Source organism: Nerophis ophidion, linkage group LG18 (assembly GCF_033978795.1).
Source record: "Nerophis ophidion isolate RoL-2023_Sa linkage group LG18, RoL_Noph_v1.0, whole genome shotgun sequence".
Lineage (NCBI taxonomy): Eukaryota > Metazoa > Chordata > Actinopteri > Syngnathiformes > Syngnathidae > Nerophis > Nerophis ophidion.
The window spans coordinates 34702512-34714402 of NC_084628.1; the positions used below are offsets into that span (position 1 = coordinate 34702512).

An 11891-nucleotide genomic window follows, 5' to 3' on the forward strand; every position below is an offset into this window, starting at 1 on the left:
TTCCTCCCATGCCGCTGTCTGTCGTGATATGGCTCAATAGCTTCAGTTTCTTCTTTAATTTCGTTTTCGGTACCTGCCCACTCCAACCATCCGTTTCAATACATGCGTAATCTGTTGAATCGCTTACGGCGCTGAAATCCGAGTCTGAATCCGAGCTAATGTCGCTATACCTTTCTGTGCTATCCGCCATGTTTTTTTCTGTGTGGTCACGCTGCGACGTCACAGGATAATGGACGGGTGGATATAACGACGGTTAAATCAGGCACTTTGAAGCCGTTTTTCGGGATATAGCGTGATGGGTAAAATTTGGGGAAAACTTCGAAAAATAAAAGAAGCCACTGGGAATTGATTTTTATTGGTTTTAACCCTTCAGAAATTGTGATAATGTTCCCCTTTAAATCCTACTGAATAGCTCTTAATTTTCTTCCCTTTATGCGATTTCAAATTATTAAAATCATTCTCCTCCATTTTGAAAATGATGACAGGAGAAGTGTCACTCGTGACGTCACGAGTTTGACTCGGCGGTAATACTAAGCATGCGCTAATTATTTTGCGAAGGCAGGTAGTCCAAGGCAGGTGCATACTATATCCCCAACGACAATTCAAGGAAATAAGGTATTTATTTTTATCTGCACCTTATTACTTTTTTATCCTGCACTACCATGAGCTAACGCAACAAAATTTCGTTCTTATCTGTACTGTAAAGTTCAAATTTGAATGACAATAAAAAGCAAGTCTAAGTCTATTACCGGGCCGAATTTTGCATGCTGCCCCCCAGTTGAATATTCCCCGATGTATTGTGTATTTGTTGTATTATTACTTCAACGTGAGTATTATGGTGAAGGACAACTCCTTCGGAACTGTCGCTGACACCACTGGCTTGAACACCGTCTAACGGCGAAACAAACTTTTTGGTAAGAGACAAGTTGCCACTGTCGACGATCGCTTGCAAGACAAGCTAACCATGGCCAACTTCCGAATTTCAAAGCCTTTCAAAAACATGGACGGAAAAAAAAAAAAAGCTTCTGCCGCCATAAATGCAGAGGAGGATGTTGAATTGAGTCAGGAATCAGGTTGTAGCTAAGAACATGTTTTTCGGACTATAAGTCGCAGTTTTTTTCATAGTTTGGCCGGGGGTGCGACATATACTCCGGAACGATTTATGTGTGAGATTATTAACACATTACCGTAAAATATCAAATAATATAATTCATCTCATTCGCGGAAGAGACGAAGAAAATGTCAGCAATCGTCACACACACACGTCAACCAATAAGAATTCGGCGGGGGAGGATCATGGTAGAAGTGCATTGTGGGTCATGGAATGCTAACTGCTATATGCTACTGCTGTAGCTATTAAAATGGATCATTTCATCGTTGGCGGTAACTTATAAAAACTGAGAAGGGCTGAACAAAAATGGCACCGAAAAGGAAATCATGTACTGCAGATTACAAGCTGGACGTAGTGAAATATGCAGCAGAAAACGACAAGAGGAAGCGGGGCATACCTTTGGAGTTGGCAGAGTTGTTTAGAAGCGACATCGAGGAAGAAGATTTCATCGGATTTATCGATTAGGAGTGACAGATTGTTTGGTAAACGTATAGCATGTTCTAAATAGTTACTTGAATGACTATTACCATAATATGTTACGTTAACATACCAGGCACCTTCTCCGTTGGTTATTTATGCGTCATATAACGTACACTTATTCAGCCTGTTGTTCACTATTCTGTTATGGTTATAGACAGGTGGAAGGTGATGGCACAACAGCAGAAGTACAAACTCAATATATATTTTTATTGAGTGCTTGATGAATACGTGGGCTGTGTACGTTACTATGTGTTATGCATGCGAGTTATGTGCTGGAATTAACATCTGTAAATACCTTAAGGAGTGTTGTCAAGTCTGTTGAATGAGAGAATCCAAATTCTGAAAAGGGAGGGGCAAAGAAGTCCGATGTCCAAAGGGTATGTGATGCAGGAGAGAGCGTCCAAGGTCCAAGCAAGGTGTCAATATCGAGAAGGCAATCCGGGTCCAGGGAAAAGGGAGTGAGCAATAATGCACGAGACTGGGAAGCAGAAGGAAGACGAGGATGAGCAAAAATAAGCACAAGGAAACAAGTCACAGGAGATACTACTGGTGGGAAGTCAGAGACGTGAAGCTTACTGCGAGCAGAGCGACGTTCCAACGTCGAGTGATCAGCGGTGAGGCCTTTTATCTGGTTGTCTGTAATCCCCGTCAGCTGTGCTGATTGAAGATTGGCGTCGGCTGTGACGGCGTGTGGGCGCGGTCTGCGCAGCGCGTGTGTGGGCGTCTCCAGACGCGCTCACAGTGGAGCCGCTGAGTGCACCTGCAGAAGAGGGAAAAGCGGACTGCACAAGTGCTGCAACAGTGCCCCTCCCCCTATGCAAGGCCCCAGACGAGCGCCGAAGAGCTCCTGGATTGGCTCGATAGAAGTCCTCGAATAGTGATGATTGGCAAGATAGGAAACAGGAATCCATGACCTATCCTCAGGCCCATACCTCTCCCAATCGACTAAATAAACTAATCCTCTACCTTGTCTGCGGACCCCAAGGATCTCCTTAACAGTCCAAACTGGGTCACCGTTTTTCAAAATTCTGGGAGGGGGAGGGGCGGGATCAGGGGATGAAAGTGGAGAACTAGCAATAGGCTTAATTTGGGACACATGGACTACAGGGTGTCGCTTGACTGAAGGGGGTAAGGATAATTTTACTGCCACCGGGTTGATTATCGCCTCTATAGTATAGGGTCCGACAAAACGGGGTGTGAGTTTACGGGAAGATACCTGAAGATGAAGATCCTTGGCCAGTAAAAGAACCTGCTGACCCAGAGAATACGAAGGGGCCGGAATGCGTCTTCTATTAGCCATGCGGCACATCCTCTCGGAGGATCTGAGCAGAGAGGCTCGAGGGGCCTTCCAGACTTGACGGCATCTCTTGATGTGCTTGCGGGATGAAGAAACCCCTGCTTCGATCTCCTGCTGAGGAAACATAGGTGGCTGATATCCCAGAGAACACTCGAATGGCGACAACCCGGTAGCCGAGCTCTTCAAGGAATTGTAGGCAAACTCGACCCAGGGCAGAAACTTGCTCCACGAAGAAGGTTGTCTGGTGGATATACAACGCAGCATGGTTTCCACGCTCTGGTTTGCTCTTTCTGCTTGGCCGTTGCTCTGAGGATGATACCCAGAGGTAAGACTGACCGTGGCCCCAATTCCCTTGTAAAAGGTCTGCCACACCCGGGATGTGAACTGGGGACCCCGATCTGAGACAATGTCGACAGGGATGCCATGTTGCTTGACTATTTGAGTAGTGAGAAGATCAGCAGTCTCGGAGGAAGAGGGAAGTTTGGGTAAAGGGACAAAATGTACGGCCTTGGAAAATCGGTCAATGATGGTGAGTATAGTGGTGTTACCTTGGGAAGCGGGAAATCCAGTGATGAAATCCAGAGAGATGTGTGACCACGGACGACTGGGAATGGGAAGAGGACGCAGCAGTCCTGCCGGCGGCCTGTGGGACGGTTTATTACGAGCACACGTACTACAGGTGGCGATAAACTCACGAGTATCATTAGCCATGGACGGCCACTAGAACCGCCGGCGGATGAAGGATAGGTTGCGCTGAAATCCTGGATGGCAGGAGAAAACACTGGAATGTCCCCAGTCCAGAACTCGAGGTCGTAGCTCGCATGAAACGAAGTGTCTGTTTCGAGGTCCCCCCCAGGTCCCGGACTAACCTTCAGGGCGTCTTTGACCAGATCTTCCACCTCCCATGTGACCATGCCGATAATTCTGGAGGAAGGAAGAATGGTTTCCTCCTGGGTGTTACAATTGGTCTCCTCTGAAAACTGACGAGAGAGGGCATCCGCCTTGGTGTTTCGAGAACCAGGTCTGAAAGAGAGTATATAGTCAAAATGACTAAAAAATTGGGACCATCGGGCCTGTCGATCGTTGAGTCTCTTGGCCGACCGAACATGCAGAAGATTACGGTGGTCCGTGAGAACCTGAAACTGATGTTTGGCCCCTTCCAGCCAATGCCTCCACTCTCTCAAGGCTTCATGGACTGCGAGCAACTCCGATTACCAGCGTCATAATTTCTTTCCGAAGGGGATAAACGTCTTGAAAAGAAAGCACAAGGATGAACCCTGTTGTCCTGTTTGTAGCGTTGGGAGAGGACTGCCCCAATCCCGGAATCGGAGGCATCAACTTCAACGATAAATGGACAGTCTGGGTCCGGATACACGAGGATGGGTGCAGAGACGAAACTCCTCTTGAGGCGCCAAAAGGCCATTCCCGCTTCTCGATTCAACTGAAACGATATGTTGGTTGAAGTCAAAGCATGGAGAGGTGCGGCCAACTTACTGAAGTCCTTAATGAAGCGTCTGTAGAATCCAGCAAATCCCAGGAAACGTCGCAGCTCAGTTCGAGTAGTGGGTTGAGGCCATTCTATCACTGCCTTCACCTTCTTGGGATCAGCCTTGATATGACCCTTTTCAATTATAAAACCAAGGAATTCAACTGAAGATGAATTAAACTCACATTTCTCAGCTTTGATGAAGAGACGGTTCTCCAGTAATCGTTGCAGGACGAGGCGGACATGCTGTTGATGTTCCTGTGGGTCTTTAGAGAAGATAAGAATATTATCCAGATAAACGACTACAAACCGGTCGATCATGTCCCTGAGAATGTCATTCACGAGGGCCTGGAAAACTGCGGGGGCATTGGTAAGTCCAAAGGGCATTACTCTATATTCGAAATGGCCCAGGTGAGTATTAAATGCAGTGTTCCATTCTTCTCCCTCTCTGATGCGTACCAGATGATAAGCGTTGCGTAGATCTAGTTTAGGGAAAATGGTGGCCGGAGTGAGGGGTTCGAAGGAGGAATTGAGTAGGGGTAAAGGATACTTGTTCTTTATGGTGATGCAATTGAGTTTTCGGTAATCAATACAAGGACGGAGGGATCCATCCTTCTTCCTGACAAAAAAAAAAAACAGCGGCTACAGGTGACTTGGAAGGTGTGATTATACCCGAGGCCAGAGACTCTGAGATGTAGTCCCTCATGGCCTTCTTCTCAGGAACAGAAAGGTTGAATAGTCGGCTGGATGGAAGGACTGCGTTGGGGATCAAATCAATAGCGCAGTCGTATGGTCTGTGGGGTGGAAGAGATAAGGCTTGGTCCTTACTGAAGACTGCGGCCAAGTCATGATAAGTCTCCGGGATAAGTGAGAGGTCAATCGGGAGAGAACACGGTCTAGGTCCTTCAGTGTGTACCACAGCAGAACGGAGACAGTTAGCATGACAATGGTTGCTCCAGGCCAGTATTTTACCAGTAGACCAGGAGATGTGGGGGCCATGAAGCTTCAACCAGGATCGGCCGAGAACCAGGGGCACCACCGGAGCATCCAGAACCCAGAAGCTGATGGTCTCTGTGTGGTTACCAGAAATGGAGAGAAATAAAGGTTTAGTGCGATGTTTAATAGGCCCTAAAGGGTGACCATCTAAGGCCTGGGCAGGAACAAAAGTCTCGAGTGAAATTAACGGAATACCACTCTCCTTGGCATACCTTTAGTCAAGGAAGCTTTCGTCAGCCCCCGAGTCAACATATGCCTCCACCGATAAAGTCCTATCCTCCCAAGTCAAGGTAGCAGGGAATAGAATGCTTGGGTCCCTTCTGAAAAAAGGTGTGGGGGTTGTGGTATGGCTCACCAGGATCCCCTTGACTGGTGAGCCCGATCTTTTGGCCGAATAGGGCAGTTACGGATGTGGTGGTCTGCCATACCACAGTAGAGACATAGGCGTCGTTGAAATCTTCATTCACGTTCCTCAAAAGTGATCTGAGATCTATCGATCTGCATGGGTTCTGAGGAAGGACTGAGGCCCGGATTAGCTGTGTGTGTTTGTCTCGGGAAGATCCCGTTGGTAGAGCGAGGAGGTCTTGCCATAGCCGTGCCGCCGAAGTCGCTCTTCCTTTCCGCCTCTCGTTCCGAAAGTCGCTGTTCCAACAAAAGGGCTAGTTCTATAAGTTCAGAACAAGAAGACGGCCGGTCTCGCATCAAACCATCCTTAATAGTATCAGAAAGCCCTCTCCTGTAGGCACTCAGAAAAGCTCTGTCATCCCATCCACTCTCGGACGCCAAAGTGCGGAACTCCAGGGTGTAGTTAGCCACAGATCGGGGGCCCTGTCTGAGGGAATGAAGTCTAGAGGCAGCATCTCTTCCATCTGCAGGATGATCAAAAACTGCCAGAAATTCTTTCCGAAATGTGGTATAATCAGAGTTCAAGCCCAAAGATTTGTTAAGGGCAGAGGTAGCCCACTTTAGAGCAGGTCCTGAAAATAGTGAGAACAAAAAGGCTATCTTAGCCCCGTCGTTAGCGTAGCGAGAGGGCTGGTGAAAAAAAATAAACCCACATTGAGTCAGAAAGCGGGCTTCACGGTGGGAGAGGGGTTAGTGCGTCTGCCTCACAATACGAACTTCCTGCAGTCCTGGGTTCAAATCCAGGCTCGGGATCTTTCTGTGTGGAGTTTGCATGTTCTCCCCGTGAATGCGTGGGTTCCCTCCGGGTACTCCGGCTTCCTCCCACTTCCAAAGACATGCACCTGGGGATAGGTTGATTGGCAACACTAAATTGGCCCTAGTGTGTGAATGTGAGTGTGAATGTTGTCTGTCTATCTGTGTTGGCCCTGCGATGAGGTGGCGACTTGTCCAGGGTGTACCCTGCCTTCCGCCCGATTGTAGCTGAGATAGGCGCCAGCGCCCCCCGTGACCCCGAAAGGGAATAAGCGGTAGAAAATGGAGGGATGGAGTCAGAAAGCCACGACAAAGATCAAAGTCTCCCTAAAAAATCTTGGGACTGGCTATCTTGGGTTCGCGTAGGGAGGATGGTCCTTCGGTGGCAAGTGGATCAGGAGTTTTCAAACTGGGTGTGGGAGGTGTCTCCTGACTGGGACTGAGCTTGTCTATTCTAGACAGCAGGCTAGCAAATGCGACATCAAGTTTGTCCTCCAAGGTGGTAAATCGTACCTGGTGTTGTCGCAGCACAGCCTCGATAGTGGATATGTCCCTAGGAGGGGAAGATCGGACCAGAGTGCCGGGTGGAACTCTTGTTGTGCCGTCTGGTTCCATACTTGGTTGGAACGTACTGTTATGATTATAGACAGGTGGAAGGAGATGGCACAACAGCAGAAGTACAACTCAATATATATTTTATTGAGTGCTTGATGAATACATGGGATGTGTACGTTACTATGTGTTATGCATGCGAGTTATGTGCTGGAATTAACATCTGTAAATACTTTAAGGAGTGTTGTCAAGTCTGTTGAATGAGAGAATCCAAATTCTGAAAAGGGAGGGGCAAAGAAGTCCGATGTCCAAAGGGTATGTGATGCAGGAGAGAGCGTCCAAGGTCCAAGCAAGGTGTCAATATCGAGAAGGCAATCCGGGTCCAGGGAAAAGGGAGTGAGCAATAATGCACGAGACTGGGAAGCACAAGGAAGACAAGGATGAGCAAAAATAAGCACAAGGAAACAAGTCACAGGAGATACTACTGGTGGGAAGTCAGAGACGTGAAGCTTACTGCGAGCAGAGCGACGTTCCAACGTCGAGTGATCAGCGGTGAGGCCTCTTATCTGGTTGTCTGTAATCCCCGTCAGTTGTGCTGATGGAAGATTGGCGCCGGCTGTGGCGGCGTGTGGGCGCGGTCTGCGCAGCGCGTGTGTGGGCGTCTCCAGACGCGCTCACAGTGGAGCCGCTGAGTGCACCTGCAGAAGAGGGAAAAGCGGACTGCACAAGTGCTGCAACATATTCTTTATTTATTTTAAATTGCCTTTCAAATGTCTATTCTTGGTGTAGGATTTTATCAAATAAAATTTCCCCCAACGATGCGATTTATACTCCAGTGCTACGTATGTATGTTTTTTCCCTTCTTTATTATGCATTTTCGGCCGGTGCGACGTTTACTCCGGAGCGACTTAAAATCCGAAAAATACGGTATTAGCCATAATGGGAGCCAGGGTGCTATGCTTGTACGAGAACCTGAAACGCTTGAAGAAAATGAGGGACGATACTGCAACACTGAATGAGAAGGAAAAGTGATTGGACTGGAAGAGAAAGGAAATGTTTTAAAGAAGTAAAATAACAAGGATCGCATTTGATCTTTAATCATGTGTCAGATCCAGGAAGTAAAGTTCTGTAAGCTTCAGATTGCGCACATTCGAACAATGGGAGACCAGGCTTTCTGCCCCACTGCTCCCAGGCTGTGGAACGCTCTCCCTGACCACCTGAGGGCACCACAGACTGTGGATGCTTTAAAAAAAGGCTTAAAATCCCATCTTTTTAAAAAAGCCTTTCTATAAACATGCATGCTGGTTGTAGCTATTGGGCTGATTTTAGTATTATATATATATATTTTTTTTATTACTATTTTTTTACACTGTGGCACTTTGAGGTTGTTTGCTCAACGTAAAGTGCTTTTTACAAATAAAATCTATTATTATTATTATTATTATTATTATTTTTATGCCTAATGGCAGAGCAGCTTATTACAAAGGACAAGGACAAGATGCTGCTGCTTCAACACAGCAACAGCTGGCCAACTTTCTGCAATCAAAAGGGATGGATGTGGATGTCAACAACATCCACGCACGCATTCTAATGTCCAGCAGAAAAACATTCCATTAAGGTCATAAAAAAAAAAATGTGTAAGGTGGCCTTACTGAGGCGGAGGGAGTGGTCAATGAGCCTCTGCCAAAAAGGCAGTAGCGGAAAATTCAAAGCAATTGGAAGGCAAACTGTCAAATATACATGAAGATAAATGGAGGACATGAAGAAGCCAAAGTCCTTGAAGTCAAAGACATCAAGGAACTGGTTAGAGAATGAATATCTACTTCAAAGGCAAAAGAGACACAACTAATAAAGACTCGAGTAGTCAACAATAAAAACTCTAACATAGATAAGATTATGAAGGATTCCCCGATATTAAGTCATACATAGCATTCATTGTCCATGGAAGTAAGTAAGTAAGTACATTTTATTTATAAAGCGCTTTTCACAGATAAAATCACAAAGGTGAAGTAAAACAACAATTCAATTAAAACAACCGGGGCAACATCATAAAAACTATACAAAGTGGATTAAAATGATATGTAAAATCCATCAATCAATGTTTATTTAGATAGCCCTAAATCACAAGTGTCTCAAAGGGCTGCACAAGCCACAACGACATCCTCGGTTCAGATCCCACATCAGGGCAAGGAAAAACTCAACCCAGTGGAATGACAATGAGAAATCTTGGAGAGGTCCACCCCTGTAGAGGAGACCGGTGCAATGGATGTGTAGTGGGTCTAGCATAATATTGTGAAAGTCCAGTCCATAGTGGATCTAACATAATAGTGTGAGAGTCCAGTCCATAGTGGGACCAGCAGGAGACCATCCCGAGCGGAGACTGGTCAGCAGCGTAGAGATGTCCCCAGCGAGCGGTCCACCCCGGGTCCCGACTCTGGACAGCCAGCACTTCATCCATGGCCATCGGACCTGCGCCCCCCCAACCCCCTTCCACAAGGGAGTGGGGGGCAAAGCAGAAAAGAAAAGAAACGGCAGATCAACTGGTCTAAAAATGGGGGTGTATTTTTAAGACTAGAGTATACAAATTAATTTTAAGATGGGACTTAAATGCTGCTACTGAGGTAGCATCTCTAACTGTTACCGGGAGGGAATTCCAGAGTACTGGAGCCCGAATAGAAAACGCTCTATAGCCCGCAGACTTTTTTTGGGCTCTGGGAATCACTAATAAGCCGGAGTTCTTTGAACACAGATTTCTTGCCGGGACATATGGTAAAATACAATCGGCAGGAAAGGATGGAGCTAGACCGTGTAGTATTTTATACGTAAGTAGTAAAACCTTGAAGGCACAGGAAGCCAGTGCAGATGAGCCAGTATAGGCGTAATATGATCCAACTTTCTTGTTCTTGTTAAAAGTCTAGCAGCCACAGTTTGTACCAACTGTAGTCTTTTAATGCTAGACATGGGGAGATCTAAGCAGGTGCATTAACTTAAAAGCTTTACTGAAAAGAAGTTTTCAAAGGTCTCTTAAAAGTGTCAACACAGTCATGATCACGGAAGGACTGGTGAAAGTTGTTCCAGAGTCTGGGAACTATAGCCTGCAATGCAGTGACTGCGGTGAGGTTTATAGCTGGTGAGGCACTGAAGTAACCAGAATCAGATTTACAAAAATACAGCATGTGCTCTGCGCAGATTATTTGCCATTTGATTGGCGGCAGTTTACGGGTTATGTTTCATTTCTGCATTCTTTACACATACAAACTGTCGCCCACAAAATGTGCATTTCATTAAAAACGAAACAAAATAATGTTATCGCCGTCTTACCTTTACTTATAAATGAAGTCCATGCGCCGGTCCGTTTGGATAAAAATAGCCCAAACTTTCTGGTAAAAGTCCTCCTTCACTTCCTCCAGTTTTAAAAGTCTTATAAGAGCTCAACATAGTTGCCCCGATTAGCAGAGCTCATACTCTCATCATTTCCGCGAAATGCGAGCTGCTGTTTGGCGAGGAAGCAGCTAGGTCGCATTGATGCAAAATCTCTCAGTTCTGTTTTACCTTAGCATTGTGGACACTGATGTCGAGTCGCCGCCGTTCATCCAAAGCCAAGTCCATCCTCGTCATCCCAAACGTTTTTAGCGCAATCTAGCTTTAAATATGAGCGGACGACCGCTCATGTTTGGTGAGGCTTCTTTGCAAATTCTTTAGGTCACAAAATCACAATAGAGTCCACACAGTTCCACAGGTTGAAAAAAGAAGGCAAGGAAAGCAGAAAAGGCGGTTTCTTGCAGAACATCCCCAAAGCCAGTCTTTTCATGTATACCACTCCGTTTGGAACGAGCGAGTAACTTTCTGTCCTGCTGATTGAAACAAACCATTCAGCTCCGGCGTTGGTCTTCCTTTAGTAATTATCTCCTGCTTCGCTTGAAAGTCCACTTCAGATAACTGTTTAAGTGCGGAAATGTAGTCACCCATGTTGAAAGTCGGGGTGCACAAGAAGGAAAAAATAAGTCGCTGCCGCACTTACCCGCTGAGGCCACCGTATGTCTGGGATCGTGAGGCACGAGAACTGTTTGCCTCACCTCAAGACTTTTTTCTCTGCTGTTTTGATGGCTCAACCAACACACAAAACATGTTACTCGCCGCGCCACTTGACTCGCTTACGCCACCGTATGTCTCTGATCATGAGCGCCCCGTCCCTATCGTGAGGCAAGGGAACTGTTTGCCTCACCTCAGACTTTTTTCTCTGCCGTTTTGAACGCTCAGCAACACACCAGACAGGAACGCGCTCTGGCTGCACGGCAGACAGAGAAGTTTACGAGGGATTGCGAAAATTCAGCGATTTTGAAGAAAAAAAAATCCAAATTGGTGAAGCTAAATGAAAACTAAAAACTAAAAATTTAAACTATTTTAGCATTATATATTTTATTTCTTTGCATGATCACAGGTGAGGCACTGCCTCCCCTGACCGCACGTCACTGCTGCAATGCCAGGTCTCGACGAGTGTTAAAATGAGTTTAGGGGATCCTTATAAGACCCTGCGCCCTGAAGAGTAGGGGCATAGCAAGTCAGTGATGTACTGAGGGGTCTCACCATGCAACGCACGGAATGTCAGGACTAAAATTTTAAACTCAATGCGGAATTTAACTGGAAGCCAATGAAGACTGGATAAAATTGGGGTGATATGGGCTGTTCTGGGTGCACCGATCAAAAGTCTGGCAGAGTCTTAAGTCTCTTTAGCGTTGACTTGTTGAAGAGAGTGAAAAGGGAATCCATCCATCCATTTTCTACCGCTTATCCCTTTCGGGATCGTGGGG

At 46.3% G+C, this 11891-nt stretch overlaps 1 long non-coding RNA gene across 1 annotated transcript; it reads right to left on the reverse strand.

Annotated features, from left to right (window-relative positions):
* Nucleotides 1-7186: 7186 nt before the first annotated feature.
* LOC133537392 (uncharacterized) lies at nt 7187-10539 on the reverse strand. Its single transcript, XR_009802690.1, has 3 exons — nt 10402-10539; nt 7595-7778; nt 7187-7496 (listed from the first exon to the last, which is right to left on the reverse strand). It is a non-coding gene; the product is annotated as an uncharacterized LOC133537392 (long non-coding RNA).
* Nucleotides 10540-11891: the final 1352 nt, after the last annotated feature.